Source organism: Artibeus jamaicensis, unplaced genomic scaffold (genome assembly GCF_021234435.1).
Source record: "Artibeus jamaicensis isolate MK-2021 breed Jamaican fruit bat unplaced genomic scaffold, CSHL_Jam_final scaffold_847, whole genome shotgun sequence".
In the NCBI taxonomy this organism is placed as follows: Eukaryota; Metazoa; Chordata; class Mammalia; order Chiroptera; family Phyllostomidae; genus Artibeus; species Artibeus jamaicensis.
The window spans coordinates 25658157-25673480 of NW_026522057.1; the positions used below are offsets into that span (position 1 = coordinate 25658157).

Consider the following 15324-nt stretch of genomic DNA (forward strand, 5'->3'; position numbering starts at 1 on the left):
GGTAGCTGGTGTTCTGTCTGCAAGGCTGCCTTCCCACGGGCCCTGGCCCAGCCTGCAGGCAAACAGAAAATCGGAGAACCCTGAAAATGAAAAAGAGCTCGGGAAACTCACCGGGCTCTGAGTTAAGGAGCAGCTTGGAAAACCTCCCTGAAGTTTCCTGGCAATGCCCCTGTGGGAGCCAGCTCATGTGTTTTAAGAAAAAAAAATCATTAAAGAAGTTAGGATTCAGGGGCCATAAATGTAAAATACCGATGGTTCGACGGTGTATCTCTAGCAGCCGCAAGCAGGGTTCATCTTGACAAGCCAGAATCCCGTCCAAGAAATCAATCATTTTGTTTTCCCCAGATGTCCCCCCTGAATCTTCCCAAAATTGCTGCTCCAAAGTTCTCACGTGCCCCGCTAGCCACAAAGACCACGGCTGCCTCTAGCTAGGAAAGGGCAAAGTGCCGGCAGAATTATGGAGGGAGCTGGGCCCTGGTTGGTAGCCACCGCCAGTTCCGGAGTGGGTGCCCATGAACTCCACTTTTCCAGACCATCTCCAAGTCCTCCCTCACGTTGGTCGCAGCAACCACAACCATAAGCGAAAAGCACTCAGCTTACTGGACGTCCCCAGGCTCCCCAGGGAGGGACGTCTGGGCCTCGAGGGTGCTTGTTGGTGGTGGGACCAAATAAAGGGTTTGGTCTATGGACACGGCACCCGCTTGTCCTCTCTGCCTGATGGGTGTCTTGTTCTCGTTCAGGTGTCACAGCAAAGAAGGTGGCAGAGCCCAGCCAGTCTTCCATTCTCCTCCCTCCTTCCTTTGGCAAGCTGCAGAGGGAATCAGGGGTGAGGGGACTGAAAGGTATTGGGGCCCCCCCCCCACCCTGCCAGCGCAGATGAGGTCAAAGTTGGCTGCAGCTCGGACCTGGACTGGGTGCTGAGACAGAGGATTGGAGGCTGGAAGGAGAATTTCCATGGTCCAGCCCTAGCTCCCAGCCCCCATGTCCAGGGTGACTTCCTACAAACTAGCTGGTCCCTCCCCGCCACAGCTGGGAGACAGGGAGGGTGACATTGAGCGCCTGCTCTGGGGCGTCCTAAGGGTTAACTAATTAATGGTCGAAAAGTGCTTTGAAAAAATAAAGTGCTGGATAATGGGAAGGGCAATTATGTTGGGAGAAACTCCTAATTTGGCTGGAATTGATGTTAATGATAAAGTATCTGAAACATGTAGCAAGCAAGCGTGATTGTATTTTATATGACAGAGAGAGAGACACTCACACGCAGGGGACAAGGAGAGCAGTTAATTTGGTTAAATAAAGTGAAAGATAAAAGGAACTCGGGACACCACGGCACTCGCTGTTTATCTGGACTCGGTGTAACACTTTGGAATTGGATCGGGCCTTTCGACTCTTATTTATTTGTCTGTGACTGAAATAAATGGGGAAGTGCTGGGGTTATGGCTCAGAAAGAGACCCAAGGAAGCCAGCTGTGATCAGGACCCCCGAGCAGGGACAGGCTGCGTTCTGGGGACGATGGCAAGATCTCGAGAGAGTCAAGGTGGAGGAGGCTATACCCACTGCACCCCACCCCGGAGGCTGAAGCCACACCTGCCAGACTGCAACTTCCATGGCAACCAGTACAGCTCTCTCACCTTCCAGGGGGAGAAACTGGGACCCAGAATAGGACTGGGGACAGAGGGTATTAGTCACTGTAGGAGCCAATGATTACGGCAAATTCCTGTTTGCCAGGCCCTGTGATAAGAGGTGGTCTTACTCCATCCTCACAGCGACCTTAGGTGGTGGGTAGCATTTTCACCTCCATTTTACAGAGAGGACCCACTGGAAGCTCAGAGAGGTAAAGTAACCTGCTCAAGGTCACACAGCCAGGAAGTAGTAGAGCAAGGAGTGGGGCTCAGGCAGCCTGACTCCAGATAGAAAATGACGATCGTGACTTTTGGACTAACCAAGTGTTCTTGACATTCACGGCTCTGTTCTCCTTGACTAGTTCTGCCAAAGTAGAAAACCAGGACGAGGAAATGGGGAGACTTCTGTCCCTGTCCAGTGACGACTGTCAGGACCCCCTGACCTGAGTCTCTCTCTTGGGAGGATTTGAGCCTTGGTTTGGGGACCAAGGAGACAGAATGAAATTGCCCCCCGGGAAGAACAGGAGCCCTGGTTTCTGGAAGGTCTGGGAGGTCCCCACAGGTCCAGATTAGTATTCAGTATTTATAATATTTCCATAATGGTAAAACAAAAGAAAACAAGCAGAGAGAATGCATTTTTAATCACCAATCATTTCTCTTTGTTTGTTGTGAATGAACAGCGAGGTGAAATAGTATTTCATAATCACCCCATTCGAATTTTCCTCCCCACAAAGCACTGAGAAATCTCTAAATAAAATAAATAAACAAGCCAAGACCTTAAAATAAATTCTGGAGGGCAGAGTGTTACGTGTGGGTTATCACAGCCACAGGAAGGCAGGGGCTGGGAGGTGGGGAACAGAGGACAAAGGGACAGGGGCCTTGCCAGTTAGGAGAATAACCCAGGCCTAGGGCCTCCCCGGGGCAGAAGAGGAAAAATAGAGCAATGGTTTGAAGATCCTGAAAGTAAGGCAGACTCCCTACCCTTCGTTTCCTCTTCTTTATTCTTCCAGAATCTCTGGTTTTCGCCCTTTCACTATAAACCAAGGGAACTCCTGTCCTCTGTCCCCATGGAGCTTCATGACCTCCTGCTCAGAAGGCTACCCATCCAGGGAGGGCTCTCTGTCTAGTGCTCCCTGCCCCCGACGCCGGTCCAACCTCTCAGCTGATGGAGGAAGAAAACACAGCAGAGAATGGAAGGGACATAGATCTAGGACCTTCCAGCAAGTGAGTGACAGAGCGGGACCTAGAACCCCAGGAGCTGGATGCCCTGCAGGGTCACCACCCCTCACCTACCTGCCCTTGTCCGTAGGTATCTTTGAGAAGCCGTCTGTGCCACTGAATTTTCTTCACTGGCTGTTCTTCATATTTTGTTCTGTGCATCTCAGCCCCTCCAGGCCCCTCGGGTGCCTGGTACATGGGGGCGTACACCGGATGTGTGTCCGATATGCGGACGGGTGCATGGGTGGGTAGATGGGTGGAATTTGGGGTGGGGGGTGAATGATTGGATGGATGAATGACTGGATGGGCGGGTGGAAGGAAGGGTGGGTGGATGGATGAGAGGCTACGGCTGATTTGGTTCCCTCGTTCTCATTAGCTCTGACCAGATAATGACAATCACGGTTGACATCTAGTTACCATCTGGGGTCCTGGTGCCTTGAAATGATGTCCCCGACAGTCCCCTGAAGCACTCTGGAAAAGATCACCATCTAGCAAATCAGACCCCTTCCAACTAGAAATTTGAGGCCAAAGCTCTCTGGCCAGGCAGCCCCCCACTTCCGCATGGGTCCCATGGTGGTGACCAGCACTGGCCTGGGGTCAGAGGGCCTGGGCCCCGCTCCCACTGGGCCACCAACGCTCTGGGTGGCCATAGGCGAGCAAGTGGCTTCCTCTCTCTGAGCCTCAGTTTCCCACTTTGAGTGTTCTCTGTTAAATGTCGTAGGCTCTGGGGCCGGCCCCTTCAGTATGAACAAGTCACATCGGAGAGGTGGAAGAACTCACCCCGTGCAGCTCCTGTTCTGCAGCCCCGGCGCGCCCTGCCCCTGCCACGTTCAGGGGCACCGCTCAGCCCTCCCAGCCTCCCCCTGGTTGCACACTTGCAATAGGGGGCGACCTGCAGCATGAGGGTATTATTCTCAGAGCCAGGCTGGACGTCCTGGCCATGGCCAGGGCCCCCACTCTCTCTGAATCCTATTGAAAAAATAATAAAAAGGTAATTACTTTGTCATTACTGAACACTGGTTTGTCTTTTTTTTTTTCTCCTCCTAAGCCATGACCATAAATAACCAGCCCATTACCCTTCAGAGTGGACACACACATCTATGCGGGACCTGCCTCCTCAGGTAGGCTGGCTCGCCCCTCAAGGGCCTGGTATATGCCACGTACCCACTGCCACGTGTACACCAGACACAGAGGCGCTGCCCGTTTATCTGGCCGTTTCTAAGCATTCTGCTGGGTGCTGGAAATAATAATAACAACAGCTATTATTTGTGATTCAGGCTAAGTGCTTTGCATGAATCACCTCAATTAATTCTTCTGACGAGGCTGTGAAGCAGACACTGACTTCGTTGCCATTTGGCCAATGGGAACATTGAGGCCGAGGGAGATCAGGAACTTGCTCAAGGTCATGCTGTGAGTAAGTGGCAGAGCTGGGGTTTGTACCCGTGTGACCCAGTTCAGAAATCCGTGTTCCAATATTCCAATTACATAAACCTAGATTTAAAAGTTGCACCCACGCATAGTCTACTGCGAGGAAATAATTCTAAGACAGCGTGGTAAGTGCTGTAGGAGGCCAGTGGAGGCATCTAAACCAGTTTCTGGCAGGGGGGCATCAGGGAAGTCTCCCTGGAGGAGGTGACACCTGCTTTGGTCTTAATGGGTGAGTGAGAGAAGCACAGGTAAAGAAGGGGAGGAGAGGCCTTCAGGGAAGAGGGCACTGCCTGCACAAAGGCCTGGGGTTGAGACCCCAGAGGATGCTTGGGGAGCTCTCAGCAGCGCCGAGTGGCTAGAGCAGAGGGTGTGTGACTGCATGACAGAGAGAGTGTTGAGAGGTGAGGCTGGAGAGGCTGGTTGTCGCTCACATCCGGGCCAGGCTGGCACAGCAGGACCGCCCTGCCCCACCCACATTCAGCTACCTGGCACTCCCGTCCGTGTGACACGAGGGCACCTCATCGGCGAAACAGCCCTTTCCTGCCTCCCTGGCCAGCCCCGCCCTCTGGGAGACACGGTGCCATGGGCGGCGTCTGGCACCTGCACAGGTGCCCGTCGGGAGGAAGCATGGCTACTTCCGGAGTCTCGCAGTGAGTGCCTCTGGCCCACGTCCCGGCCACGCCAACCCTCTGGCGGGATTGCACCCTTGCACAGAAAGCAGCATGGCCACGACTAGTCCGAATTGCTTCTGCTCTCAGAGGCCTATGCTGATTCCAGATCTGGGAGAGGTAGGGAGGAAGGAGGGCAGGCAGGGCTTGAGATAGGGCCCCACATGCCACGGGTCCTGGGAGTGTGGCCTTGCTCTGAGGACAGCTGGTCCCTTTGACTGCTCCCTCCCTCAGTTTCCCTCGTTCAACAGGATCCTGCTGCCAGGCCTGCCCCTCCCTGGCAGTTGTGGAGGGGGTAGGTGTCGCCCCTGGGTCTTTTCAAAATTGGGGATGTCAGCGGTCAGTCCCACCCCTTACCCGGCTGTAGCTCCCCGCATTCAGGTGTCTGTGGACAGCATGAGTGTAACCCTGTAGTGGACAAGCAGAGAACAGCCACTCCCTCACAGGCCCAAGCCCTCCTTTAAAGGGACACACGGTCTCGATCGTGTGTGCGCACACACTCTCCCACGCAGATAGAATCACACCCCTCACCACTCAGCGTGAAAGACACCCCTACCCACGCACATCCTCAAACTGCATAGGCAGACCGCTGGGCGGGCTCAAAAAGTTGTACCTGGTGGGTCTCACTTCAATTCATTCTTTTAATTTTTGAGTGCAATCCACCCCCATACATGACTCTTAGATTGTGGGTGTTTTTTATTTTTTGCATCATATTTACATTCGTATTTTTCTGTTACTCCCAAACTGTTAGTAGCGCATGTAAACTACCTTTTTTAACGCCCAGAAATTTAAAGCTATTTTTTAAAGAAAAGTTAGATGATGAAGAGGCTATCAAAGCTGGAAGAGGGTTAGAGGGACTCTGGACAAGGGAAGTTTTCTAAAAGGAAAAAATTAGTCACCTGTCATTATTCTCGTTACCAGGCAGGGGTAAACATAAATACCAAAAAAGTAAATTAATGAGGACAAACTAGAAAAGGAGAAGGCTGGGCCGGAGAGCAAAACAGCCCCTTGCCTGGAGCCGAGTGAGCCGAGCTGGGGAGCGTGAAAACAGATGCAAAGCATGGGTCCTGAGCTCAGAAAACAGGTAGTATTTATGGCATAGAAATCCCGAAGGCTTTTCTGTCTAGAGAGGTTTCTGGAAGGCGTGGGTGGAAGGGTAGGAGGAATCAGGAGCTCATCTCTGTTGAGGCTGAAAGACTGCGATAAACCCCACCCTCCGCCCCCAAGGACTGAGCAGCTGCCCGAGAAGCCTGGGCTTAGGTAGAGATTCTGGAAGCCCCGAGACCCTGTGACAGGGCTGTTCTCAGCACCGCTCCTGGCTCCTGGGCGTCTGCCCTGCTCTTCTCTGCCTGCGTCGAGAAGGCCGCTCAAACCTTGACACAGCCCCTGCTTGTGGCCAGCACGGTTCTAATAAGGATTCATTACTAGAATCACAGACTCTTTCACCCATTAAATTAACAGGGGTTAAAAGAGAGAGAGAGAGAACAAACACCAAAGGTTGCAGAGCTATGGAGAGACAGGGTCCAGGTGGGACGGCAAATTCACGAAGCCCTTCTGGGAGGAGCAGTTCGGCATCCGGAATAAAATGTGTGCACGCTCTTTAACTCCACAATTCCACTTTAAGGCACGTGCACGATTATTTGTGGACAAGGATATTCATCTGAGTTATTTATAATAATGAAAAGAATTGGAAACGAGTTCGACGTTCCAAAATTTTCAATAATGAGGACTGGTTAAGTAAATTATGATCCCACTCTACAACACAGCCATTAAAAATCATATTGCAGAAGACGCTTTAATGATGTGAGAAAATGTTCATGCTATGCACACAGGACAGAGGAGGAAGAAAGTTAGGTTCTGTGTGATTCTGATTTTATGAAACAAAACAAAGTGGGGGAAGAAAACAAACAAAAAAATCTAGACCAGCAGGAAATACATACACCAAGGTCAACAGTGATTCTTCATGGCTGGTGGTATTACAGATGATTTAAATTTTCTCCTTCCTGTTAATGTGTATTTTGTGAATTTCCTACAATAAACATGTGCTATGTATCTAGTCAAAAGCAAATAATCATGTATCTTGCAAAAAAGAACGAGGGCATTTGTGTGGCGGAAGGACTGTCCAGGTCGTTAGACTCGAATGGGGCTCGGGAGCCCAGCTTAGCCCTCCCTGGCTCTCGGTTCCCTGGACCCCAGAGAGGGGGACACTTTCGTAAAGGCAAGAAAAGCACTAGGCTTTTTAAAATTTTTAATTACAACTTGCCCAATAATCACCACAATCTCGTATCTCAAGCGTTTGCACGTTTAGGGTCACTAAGCACCTCCTGAGTACCTATCATGATGCTAGGTCCAGGGACCCCCCCCCAAAACACAGGCCTCGCCTGAGAACCTCAAAACCAGGGGTAGCTGAGGAAAGAGGCCAATGAGCGTGCAGTCTGTAATATTTTCATGGAAAGATCATGATTCTTGGTCACCGCTGATGGAATGCTTACTGGGTGCAAAGTCTGGTGGTGGGTCCTGCAATGCCTTTGGCTCCTTCAGTATTTTTAGATTAAAATAGGATTTCCAGGAAAAGGACCGATGTGTTCTGCCTGCTCCCTCCTCCACTCCCAACTCACTCACGGGTTGCATCTCTTTGTGAAACTCAGAGTAAAGGTAAAAAAAAAAAGTTTGTTGCACTGGAGTACAGTCGGGGAGGGAGGTTTTTGTCCCCTAACCCTGCCCTCCCCCCATCCCACCCCAGATCAAGTAGCTGGTTGGGGTGGGGGGGGCGTGAAAAGCATCGGGAACGTCACTTCTCCGTGCCTTGGTCTCCCCATCTGTAGGACAAGTACATTCTTTACAGCAACCACCTCGCGCAGTTGCCGTGAGGGTCTGATAAACAAAGTGCGGAGCAGGATGCCCTGCACAGGACCGCTCCGCCAATGCTGCTGTACGATTGGGTCTTGCTTTCCCTCACTGCAGCGAATTAAAATTCAAAAAACTGCCCTGGCTGGGGTGCTCGGAGTGGACCAAAAGTTCAAGGGCTTGATTCCTGGTCAGGGTAACGGGTCAGGGGAACTGATGTTTCTGTCTCTCTCTAAAAACAATGAAAAAGTATATTTGGGTCAGAATAAAAATTTTTTTTAAGAAAGAAAACTGACCAGGCAGCTGAAATGGGATTACTTTCAGAGCTTTCCCAAATACACAAACAGGGAGATGTAAATTTATCTGTTCAGCCATCGACCTCCGAGAGCCTCCCGGGCGCCCGGCGCTGGGCTTGGCTCCTTGGCCTCTGCCGTAAAGACGCAGGCCCTGCCCGCAGGAAGCTCGCCATCTGTGGAAGAGGGGGGTCCTCCTTGGACACTTAGAAAGAGGAAAGTGCTGGGTCACTTGTACCCACCTGGAGGCAGGGGACTAGATAGGTGACCTCGACAGAGTCCTCAGTGGCCCCCGCCTCCCCGGCTGCCTGTGCAGCCTCCTCTGTTGGGGGACAGCTCACCAGAACCAGGTATTTCCCCACTGTCCACTCTTAGAGGCCAAAGAGTAGAAAACTCGGCAACTCCTGGACTGGACCAGCTCTTCCTCCCTCCCCCAGACTTTGTCCTAGAAGCTTCTGGTTATTCTCCTACAGTACAGGCTCTGCCAGGGCCGGGACCCTGGAGGCTTATCTTGATTCAGTGCCTGACCCACAGATGGTGAGGGCCTACTGTGTGCCAGAAACTCTTTGAGGAGCTGAGGACATGAAGGGACACAGAACCAAGTCCCTGCCTCGGAGGAGCTCCCAACTAGCGGGGGCAGCAGGACAGGAAATGTGGGAACACATAAATAAGCACGGTCACTGTAGACACCCCGACACGGCAAAGCGATGGAGAAAGGCCGAGGGGCAACGTTACGGGGGCAGGACCTCAATGATGCTGAAATACAGGCAGCTGCAAAAAGGTGTGGCAAGCAGAAGGAGCGAGTGCAAAGGTCCAGAGGTAGGGACAAGCTCCATGTTTTCCAGGACAGCAAGAAGCTAGCACACAGGGGGTAAGGGGACCCAGGTGGAGGGAGGTGAGGTCCAGGAGTTCTCCTTATTTCAGGGAAAACTCAGGAAGTGCTAGAATGAAGCAACTGAGGAACAGAACATCTGATTTCAGTCCCTGCGAGGGGAGTGGGAGTGGGGCACAGGCACCAAGAGGCTTGAGAGACCTGCGGCTCCTGTTTGTGGGCGGTGCTCTCTCCTAGCCCCTCGCTCTGGTGTCATTATCATTGTTGGCAGATGGGAGAATTGCAAAGTATCTGAGAAAAATGGAGGGGAGAATAGATGTTTTCATCGAAGTTTGGTGGGTGAGATGTGGCCGTTGGGGAGGCTTGGAGAGGGAGTGTAGGGAGGGGGGTGACTAGCACCCTCCTCCGCCAGCTGCTCAAAGGCCTGGGCTCCCAGCCCTGGGAAGGGTCTGCTCCTCGCCGGGGCTCGGAAGACGCTTGCTGAATGAATGAATGATTGCAAGCTGTTGCTGGAAAGGAGGGGAAAAAAAAAGGACAGAGAAGAAGAAGGAAGGGAGAGAGGACAGGAAGCAATGAGGCGTAGAGGGAGCACTGGGTGTCCCAAGGAGCAATGACAATTACTGGCATTTATCGATCACCGTCTTGGCTCGGGCACTTTCCCTGCATTAACTCATTTTAGCCTCTCAACAATCCCAGGCAGTAAGTACTATTATTACCCCCATTTTACTGTTGAGGCAACTGAGGCACAGAGGGGTCAGATGCCTTTCTCAAGGTCTCTCTGATGGTGGGTCGCTGGGGTGTGACCCCCGAAAGCCCAAGCCGTTAACTCACTTCTTCCTACTGCCCCAGAGTGGAACGAGTCCCGAATCAAAACTTAGAAGACCTTCCTTGCCCCTACTCAACTCACCACCTCTCACTGTGCCTCAGTTTCTCCGTCTGCAGAATGTTAGGATTCGGCCTGAGATCTCAGGGGCTGTGTGTTCCGCTGAGTCACCAGGCACCAGGCACTTAGAGTCCAGCAGCCAACTCCGGGGAACTGAGGGTGCCTTTGACCAGGGTGGGGGTGGTGGTGATGGAGAGTAATGGGTCAGTGGTCAGTGGCGGCTCTTAATTATTAATGTGTTGCTGCTTCCTGTTAATTATGGGGCTAAAGTGGAGAAAGCTAAACGGACTTGAGAGGTGTGTCTCGCCCCCAAACCTGGCCTTCCTGTGCAGACAAACCCTGAACCGATCCTAGACCCCTGCCAGGCGGGGTAAGGAGGTGCACTCTGTTTTCGAGCTGGGTTCACCCCAGCCAGTCTAAAACGAGCCGAGGCCTCTCAGGATCTAAAGGGCACAGGATGGATGAGCCTCCTCCCTCAAATCTGGAGGCTTTTTAGGGGACAAGGCAAATCTTGGCCACCTCAGGGCCAGAGGGCCACAGACCCCCAGTCTCTATCCATTTACCAATTAACTCCCAGCTTAGGCAGGGCATGGAAGGAATCCCAGGAGATGTCTCTCTTGGACAATTACCATACAGGGCTTCTGGTCACTCCCACTCCTGAGAAGCTTGGCTGAAACCTTGCAGATGAGGCCCAAAGCCTAGCAGCAATGGTTATCGGCCTGTGGCATTTTGCTCATATTTAATGCACTCGGTTGAACACTTCTCAAACCTGTAGGTCCTACTTTGAATTTTTATTCATTTATTCTACAGATCGTTTAGCAATGTGGTTTACTATTGTGATCAGTTTCTCACTTATCTCTCCATCTGAGTGTTTCCCCCTTTCTTTCAGAGCTGATGTTATTTGCATCCTGTTCTTGTTCAGAAGGAAAAACGGGTACAGTGACTAGCTCAGTGCCGGGCTGGAGGTGGCCTGGCTAAGAAAGGCAGGACCAGCGCTATTGGGCAGAGGACTGCTGCTGACCTCCAGCCTCAGCCTGGTGTGGCCACCTCAAACCAACTAGAAGGTGACAGGATGGGCCAAGGGGGAGAACAGGTCATTTCTCCAACGCTATGTGAAGGTTCCCCCTCACAGAGGCCCTCCTCTTTCACCTGGAGACGGAGGAAGTTAGTTCTCCCAAGATACTCTTTATCCTATTGCCTTGTTTTATTTTCTTCACGGATCTTTTCACTCTCTGAAATAATATTATTAATGTACTTTAATGTTCATTGTCTGCGCGCGCGCTTACACCTCCCTCCTTCATTCTTCAGGGCCTATCTTCCTCACTTAAGGACTTATTTATTTCTTGCACAACGGAATGAATGAAAAAAACCCTTGCAAAGAATCGGTAAGTGCAAAGCAGATATGGAACAGTGAGAACATCACGTTCCTAACATCTTAACTTGCAGAAAAGAGCTAGTTCTTCAGGAAAAGTGGCAAGCCCACCGGCTCTCTGGGGTTCAGAACAGGTGAAGAGTAACCCGCTCTGATCCCTTCTCTCATCTACGCCAGCCTCAGGTCCACTTAGTTGGGGACTGTGGAAAGCTTCTCCAGGCGCAATAGGTTGCGGTGCGTTCAGATGCTCCTCCGTAGGCCGCGCCTCGAGGCGCGCACAAGACGAGCTCAGTCGGGGCGGTGGGTGGGAAGAAACCAGACGGGGAAGGTCTGGGGGTGCGAGGGCGGAGCGGAGCCCGGCCCCGCAATCCGTCCCGGGTTTTGCATGCCACCCAGTCGCCCGCTCGGCCGCGGAGAATTCCATAATCACAGCGGGCGAGAGCGGAGACTGGGAGCGAAAAATCCGGGATCCGGCAACTTTGGGTAGCGCATGCGCGCCCGCGGCGCTCCATCCCAAACACACACACACATTTTTCCCCCGGACTTGGAAAGTCACCCAAAGCCGCCCCAAGTGCAGGTAAGAGACTCGGCGCTCCCTCCGCCGCGGCCCCCCCCACACCCCTCAGCTTCGCGAGCCTTCCGAGGTGCTTCTGCGTCTCGCCCTCTGTCTGGGTGCAGCCCCCCACCCCCGGGGCTGCCGCTTGCTCGCTGGGAGCGGGCGACCGAGCGAGCGAGAGAGCCAGCCAGCCAGCCAGCGCGCGGCGGCTGCCACCCAACTCCGGCCGTGCGGGAGGCAGGGGGCACGGAGGGCTGGCACCCAGGCGCAGGGCGGCGCGTCGCCCGCCGTGGCCAGGGGAATGCCCAGCGCGCGGCTCCGAGGGAGGGGAGGGCTGCTCCTCCTGGGGGTCACTTACTCCAACTGAGGGGGCGGCGGGGTAGGGGAGAAGAGGAGGAGGTGCTAGGCGCGAGTGCAGGACTTTGCAAATAGGGTGGGGGCGCCCCCCGTGCTGCGGGCTCCGGGCGGGGGGGGGCAGGTGCTCGCCAATAACGTGTAATCATTCCTTTCCCCTATGCTCCCCCACCCCCAGTTGCAGGGGTTCACGCGCTCTCCAGGGCAGAGAAGGAGGCATGGGTGAGGGGCACCCGGGGTGACTTTGCAAGACTTTGCCCAGGGGAAAGGGTGGGTGGGGAAAGCCCTTCAGCCGACTCTTGTGCCCCACTACCAGGGTGTAGGTGCCACCGGCAGAGGTAGGCAGTGTTCACTTAGGTGCAGAGTGTGAAGGGGTGTCTCCGGGTGGGAAAACGCAGGCCATGGGTTGTTTCGATGCGGGGAGCGGCGTCCCCTTTTTCATTTGTGCCTGGGAAGTTTGTCTCAAGTGCGCTGCTTCGGGCGCGGCTAGTGGCTCTCCTAATCCCCCACCCCCACCCCAGTCTCCCCGGGCACAGAGCTGCCAGTGCTGGGCACAGGGAGCCGGGGCACCGGCTCAGAGCCGTGCGGCCGTCGGCCGGAGCTGGCCTGGGTCCGGGGAAAAGTTCGGGGGAGTTGCCGCAGTTGTGTGCGCTGGGAGAGAAGTTGCGCCCCGGGACGTGGGACGCTGGGCGGGCGAGCGGGCAGACGGGTGGAGCGGTGCGCTCCCAGGGGGCTCGGCCGCGGTGGAAGAGGGTCTGGCGAAGTCCGTGCCCGAGAGTGGGCTGAGGATAACCACGGGGCTTAGCATTTGGGGAAGAGGAGCCCGTAATCCAGGGGCCCGCGGCTGAAAGAGGCACCAGGTGGAGGACCAAGATAAGAGTGGCTTCTGGGGCACAGGGGAGCACCAAACGGAAGAGGTCCAGGCCACCTGGTCACTCGGGGTCGAGCTTCAGGGCAAAGGAGCGTGTGGTGGCTGGCAGGGGAGTGGGGCTCCAGGGGGCGCGCGGGAATGGGGGATAGGGCCCAACCAGCAGCCAGGGAGCTCCTGGGGCAGGGGGCCGAGTCTTGCGTCGGGGGTGAGCCGGCCGGGCGGAGCGGCGGCCGGTTTATTTTTACTCGGTGGCATTTGCAGAATGTGCAGCTGATGGCCGTCGGCCGCCAGGAAGTTTTGCTTTCTGTTCTTTCTCTCTTTCCGAAGCCAGCGCGGCCGGGAGCGGGCGGGCGGGGGAACAGGGCCTAGGAGGGGAGGGGGTGACTGCTGGTGTGGCAAGGTGTGGGGCAGGGGCGCACTGGGGTGGCGGGCAGGGGCTGGCGGGCCAAGGGCGGAGGGCTGGCGCTGGGCCGCTGCGGAGTATTTGGGCGAACGTCCGTCCCCAGCTTTGTAAGCTCCTCGGCGAGGGGAACAGGTGTATGCGCCGTCAATCACGGCGGGAGGGACACTGGGGGCGTAGATTAAAATAATAATAATAGATTTTTTTCTAGGGGGTGGGTGCAGATTCTTCTTCCAAATCATCCCCAACCCGGGTCCAGAGTTGGGGGAGGAGAAGAGTGCCGAGGGAGGCAAGGGGCCGCTTCTCCCTACACTCAAGTTCCTCCTGACCCAGCCTCAGCTTGGGAAGCCGGCCCAGGGTGCGGCGAGGACCTCCTTCCAGTCACGCTGGGGAGGATGCCGGTGCGGGTGCGGGTGTGTACGAGTATGATTTGTTCCACAGGGAATCAGCTAAACACCCCTCCAATGAGCCTGGAGCTCCCCCAAACCCGTCCGGATCAAGGAGTGATTGGAGGGATTGTGCGCCGCTGCCCCAGTGGAGTCTGGAGGCACGACCCTCTCAGAATGTGTGGTTGTCCTGCCAACACCCCGTACATTCATAGAGGTGGGGAGCAGCGAGGGGGCAAGGCCAGGGCAGTCGATTGGCAAAGTTGGTAAATTTAGGAGGTCACAAAGCTGGTACAGGCGCGGTGAGAGCTTGAGAAGGGACTGGAAAATAGATCGCTGGGTAAATTGGTGCGCCCACCCTCACCCCCTCCCACCCTTTGGCGCGCGCGCGGACACACACACACACACACACACACGCACACACACACACCACGCACATCGCCTTCCTAAAGGGAGCTGTCCGAGCTGAGCAGGAGCAGCTGCGCGAGGCGTGGTGAGGGGGGTAGCTGGTCCCCCGGGGCTGCGCCCGGGCTGCGCTCCACGTGCCCAGAGGGGGCGCTGGGCTGTTCGGCGCCCGAGCGCAAAGCTCCGGGTTTGCGCCGAGGTGGCGGTGAGGCGGTGAGTCCGGGGCGGGCGGCGCGTCCCGCGCCTTCTTCGGCGACTAGCGCTGCCTCCCCAAACGCCCAGCCGCTTTCCCACTTCCCAAACTTCGCTTTATGATTTGCGTTCCTTCGAGTTCTCAAACCCTTTAAAGCGCAGGGTGGGGAACCTCTCCTTTCGGGCAGCGGCCACCGTTTCTCTACCTCGAACCCGAACCCGGCGAACTGGAGAGATAGCACCCCCCCTTCCCATCTTGTTAGCCACCTTAGAGGCAGTTAACGAGAGTTTATGGGGAATATTGTTGAACTTCAGTAATCAGGTTTCCAGCGATCTTATGCCTCCTGTTTAATTTATTAGACTAGTTATTTATTCTGTTGATGATAATCTGTTGCTGGTTTCTATGGAGATGTTAAACTGATCTCTTTCAGAAATCAAACTCCATATGCACTAAAACGTTTAAAGGGGCAGTGCTTCTCTCTCTCTCTCTCTCTCTCTCTCTCTCTCTTTCTCTCTCTTTAGACTTTGCACCTTGCAGAGACTTCGCGTCTTGCTGAGTCTCAGTGCATTTTATTTCCTTCTTACCAAGCAGAGGAGCCGGGAGACTCACGCTTTGTGGCAAGTACAGCTTATTATGGCTGAAAGAAAGCGAAGGCTTTGATCCCTAAGTTGCATCATCATTTAAAACAGATCACTTCACCACCACCCCCTTCTCCCCCATCATATAAGAGCAAAATTCTTTCAAGATCAAAGAGTCCAATCTAAAAAAAAAAACCCAACTATTGTTTAAAAAAATAGGAAGTCAGTCAAATGTGAACCTCTCCTTTATATCTGCTCCCCTTGTGTTTAAAGAATTTTTGGAATAAGAAAAACAAAACTTGTAGCTCAGCTAATTTTTCATACTTATTAATAGTTTATCTTGCCCCCCCCCTTAATTTAAAAGGAAGTTCAAAGTTAGATTTCTCTGCCTGTGGGGGTTGAGGTATACTTGCTTCTC

At 54.0% G+C, this 15324-nt stretch overlaps 1 protein-coding gene across 2 annotated transcripts in view; it reads left to right on the forward strand.

Annotated features, from left to right (window-relative positions):
- Nucleotides 1–11655: 11655 nt before the first annotated feature.
- The window catches only part of CASZ1 (castor zinc finger 1), a 144568-nt gene continuing 140899 nt past the window's right edge, over nucleotides 11656–15324 (forward strand). Inside the window, exon 1 of one of the 2 annotated variants that reach the window (XM_053660495.1) lies at nucleotides 11656–11740. The gene's annotated coding sequence lies outside the window, so the exon portion shown is untranslated. Of the gene's footprint in view, nucleotides 11741–14329; nucleotides 14349–15324 lie in introns of those variants that run through there. The other variant, XM_053660497.1, reaches the window with a different exon arrangement.